Source organism: Lipotes vexillifer, unplaced genomic scaffold (assembly GCF_000442215.2).
Source record: "Lipotes vexillifer unplaced genomic scaffold, Lipotes_vexillifer_v1.1 scaffold688, whole genome shotgun sequence".
NCBI classification, from domain to species: domain Eukaryota; kingdom Metazoa; phylum Chordata; class Mammalia; order Artiodactyla; family Lipotidae; genus Lipotes; species Lipotes vexillifer.
The window spans coordinates 417,711-422,129 of NW_006776111.1; the positions used below are offsets into that span (position 1 = coordinate 417,711).

A 4,419-nucleotide genomic window follows, 5' to 3' on the forward strand; every position below is an offset into this window, starting at 1 on the left:
CGGGATGACATGCCCCACAGAGTTCTTGCACTGCATGGAAGCAGTGTGTTCTGCCTGGGTTTGATGCCTGGCTCATGCAGCCAAGACTGTACTTACTTGTTCACAAGCAAATCTTAGGAAGTATCTACTCACCTCCGCCTTCCTTATTGAAAGGTCCTTATGTTTTTGGCATTTCTTTAATATTTTTGTATTATGTATTTAATTTTTAAAGAATTATCAAGCAAGATATAAATGCACAGTTTAAAAGTATACAGAATAAAAGATTAGTGCTAGCCTCCTCCAAGGACGGAAAAAGAGCCAGAGAATAACACACTCCTCCCCAAACTGCCCTGGAGGTAACCCTTGGGTGTTTTAGGTTTTCTCCAGTATTTGCAGTTACAGTCTGCAGTGAATAACTGTGTACATATGTATTTTCTTATTTTTGGAGCTGTATATGTAATCTTCAGGGTACATTGCTAGAAACTGGTTCACTCTGTTGAAAGATAAAGTGCTTTTGAGGACTTCCCTGGTGGCCCAGTGGTTAAGAAGCCACCTTCCAACGCATGGGACGCGGGTTGGGTTTGATCCCTGGTCGGGGAACTAACATCCCACATGCTGTGCCGCAACTACTTGAGCCCCTGTGCCACAACTAGAGAGCCCGTGTGACGCAACAACGGAGCCCACGCTCTGGAGCCCGCGTGCCACAACTAAGATGCAGCCAAAAATACAAATAAATAAATACATACACACATACATAAATGCTTTTGTAATTTTGTTAGGATTGCCAAATTCCTCTCCTAAAGAATTGTAGCAGTTTGCATGCCCATTAGCAGTGGTGCCTATTTTTCTACAGTACAGCCTCCTCAACAAAATGTGTTGTTGTACTTTAAGTTTTACCATTCTCTGTGTGGTTTTAATTTGCGTTTCTTATGAGTTTTAACATTTCATATCTTTTGTAAATTGCTTCATTGGGTTTTGTTTGTTTTTGGTTTTTTTTTTGTTCTTTTTTCAGTGGTTTTTAATATTAATATATGGGCTGAGGACCCCAAAAGACCTCTGAAGTCTTTTTATGCTTAGGACAAACTATTTTCATAACAGCACAAAAATGTTATTTGTCTTTTTCACTGTGTTGATAGTTGTAGTGAAGGTACAAAAGCAGTGGTATGAGGTAAAACTGGCCTCATAGCCCCAAACCATCCTAATAGTTCCTGGGCTTACTCAGAGTTTATAAGAACAATCCCAGTTTTGCTGCAGAATAACTCAAAGCAGTAAAAATTACTAATTTTACCACGTCAGCTTTTGAATAGACATTTTGAAATGGGAAGTATGCATAAGGCATTTCTGCTTTATACTGAAGTACTTGCATGATTGTTTGAATTGGAAGCTCAACCAGCTGTGTATTTGTGTGTGTAACACTACTTTTACTTGAAGGAATGGTTATCCAGACTGGAATATTTGACAAACATTTTTCTCAAGTGATGAGTACCTGTTGCTTCAAGGAAAACACCTCTGATAGTAGTTGTTGCCAATGAAGAAAATTGAATTTTAAAACAAAAATTAAAATTTGGAAAACATTTATCTGCCACCATGAGATGAGCTCAGTACTTTTCACTACTTAAAGACTTTGATTGCATTGGTGGTGATATTAATTAAAGTATGATTTTTAAAAAATATTGTATAGTGAAATGTGTCATCATTTGAAAGATTTACCTGAATATTTTCTAAATGACCAAGACATGCTATTATAAAATCACATTGGGTAAAATAATCCATTCAAAGTGCAAAATAGGCCAGTGGATGGGTATTCATGTAACAGAGTAAGTACAAAAAGTCCACTGATACGGTTTCAGGTAGCACATTGTAACCACCCATTAAGAAACTATCACTTACCGATATAAAATCAAACATGAATATCCATAATCATCTAAAAGGTTTACTAAAATAACTCTTCTTTTCAACTATGTGTGTGGGTAAGGTTCTTCATGTACTTTAACATAAAATGAAATATTAAAACAGATTGAAAGTATTTTCTTGAATTTTTCTTTCCCTTGGTCGTGAATGTTGGATTTTGTCAAAGGCCTTTCCAGGGTCTATGGATATAATCTCTGAATTTTTTTCTCTAGGTTTATTAATTGGGTCTCCTATATAGTGGCTTTCCTAATACAACAGTCTTGGAAATAAATCACCTTGTCATGGAATATTTGTATGGTGTTGGCCTTTATAAATGATGTTAGGCTTTAGTATTTGGAGGGGGGCTTTGTCTTTTTTAAATTAATTAATTTATTTGTTTTTTAAGTTTTTGGCTGTGATGAGTCTTCGTTGCTGCGTGTGGGCTTTCTCTAGTTGCAGTAAGCAGGGGCTACTCTTGTTGCGGTGCTTGGGCTTCTCATTGTGGTGGCTTCTCTTGTTGCGGAGCATGGGCTCTAGGCGTGCGGGCTTCAGTAATGGTGTGTGGGCTCTAGAGCCACAGGCTCAGTAGTTGTGGTGCATGGGCTTAGTTGCTCCGTGGCATGTGAGATCTTCCCAGACCAGGGCTCGAACCCGTGTCCCCTGCATTGGCAGGTGGGTTCTTAACCACTGTGCCACCAGGGAAGCCCTGTCTTTATCGTGGATAGTCATGATCAGATTTAGGTATCAATATTATATTTGCTTCTTGAAAAGAGTTAGAAGCTTTCCTTCATTTTAGGATGCTCTGGAACAATTTATGGAGCATCGAGGCTATCTGGATATTGATGTTTTGGTAGAATTCCCTGTGAAATCATCTGTGCCTGGTGTTTTTTGTGGGATAATTCCCTCATAACTATCTCTGTTTCCTCTTCAGCGATGGGGTTGCTTAAGTCTTTATTTCTAATAGAGTCAATTTCAATAATCTGTATTTCCCTGTAAAATTATCTGTTTTATCTAAGTTTTCAAATTTATTTGAACTTGTTCTGTAGTCTCTTATGTTTTCTAATTGTGTGCTAATAGTTTTCTTTCTAATCATTTCTTTATTTTTGAAATTTTAGGCCTACTTCTAGCTATTTTGAAATTTGCATATTCTCTGGTTTTGAGCTATATTAAGGGTATGGTTTTGTGTAGTGATCTGTTTTGTATTATTTTGCAGACACAGATTCAGGCAGTTGCCATTATCTTCTGCCACCCAGATGTTTTCCTGTTTGTTTTTTCACATTAACCTTTTCTGGGGGGGTATTAGCTTTATTGCAATGTAATTCACATACCATATAATTCACCCTTTAGATGTACAATTTAGTGATTTTTAGTATATTCACAGATCTGTAAGACCATCACCAGAGTCACTTTTTAAGCATTCCATCACCCTAAAAAGAATAATGTTACTCATAAACCATCCCTCCTTAATGTCTCCATCCCTTTCCACACCCCAGCCGTCGACAATCACCAGTCTGTTTTCTGTTTCATACAGATTGGTCTTTTCTGAACGTTTCATCTAAGAGGAATTGTATGATGTGTGTGGTCTTTTATGGTTGGCTTCTTTTAGATAGCATCATGTTTTCTATGTTCCCCATTTTGTAGCATGTATCAGTACTTCACTCCTTTCTATTGCAGATAATTCATTTAATGGATATACCATATTTTATTTATCCATTCATCAGTTGATAGACATTTGGGTTGTTTGCAGTTTTTGGCTATTAATAAATGCTGCTGTGTGTGGGTATAAATCTCTGTTTGCCCACGTTTTCATTTCTTTTTGGTATATACCTAGGCGTGGAATTGCTGGTGTTTATTCTTTTTAAAGAAGAGTTTTTCTCTTTTCTTCTTCTTTGGCTATTTCAGTAGACTTTGGGGTGGAAGGGGAGGTCATGATGTATCCCCTGTCCATGGTGGGTGTGGCCTTTGTGGATGGGACAGTAGTGGAAGGAAGTTGTTACCTTTGTCCTCAGGTGGTTTGGATTGTAGAGCATAGTGTAGTACAACGTTATATGAAAACATAGCCTCTGATTTTTTGATTCTGGAGCCCTAGGAGAATATTGGCTGTTTCTTTTAGACTACTATGAATACTTCATTTCCTTTCTAGGGAATGGTGTGGATTTCTTTGAGATAGGTAATTTTTAGTTTTATTTATTTATTTTTATTTAATTATTTTTTTTAGAGTGAAAACTTCTGTATTTCACATTAGCCAGCTTGACTCAGTTTAGGCGATCCCAGTTTTGTTGGCAGCATCCAAAGCATCGTAGTCAGGAGCCAGGCGAACATATGCCTTCCTCTCTCCTTCTCTCAGGCCTGACCAGGGTGTTGACCTTGGCCACGTCAGTGTCATAGAGCTCCTTCGCGGCCTGTTTAATTTGATGCTTGTTGGCCTTGACATCCACAGTGAACACCAGTGTGGTGCTGTCTTCTGTTTTCTTCATGGCTGACTCGGTGGTGAGGGGGAACTTGATGATGGCATAGTGGTCAAGCTCGTTTCTCCTAGGGCGCTCTTCC

The 4,419-nt window shown here is 38.2% G+C and overlaps 1 protein-coding gene and 1 pseudogene across 1 annotated transcript in view; one reads left to right on the plus strand and one right to left on the minus strand.

Moving 5' to 3' along the window:
• The window catches only part of TJP1 (tight junction protein 1), a 116,470-nt gene that overhangs the window by 45,876 nt on the left and 66,175 nt on the right, over positions 1 to 4,419 (plus strand). The window lies entirely within an intron of this gene.
• Positions 4,130 to 4,419, minus strand: part of LOC103090276 (60S ribosomal protein L23a pseudogene) — a 494-nt pseudogene continuing 204 nt past the window's right edge.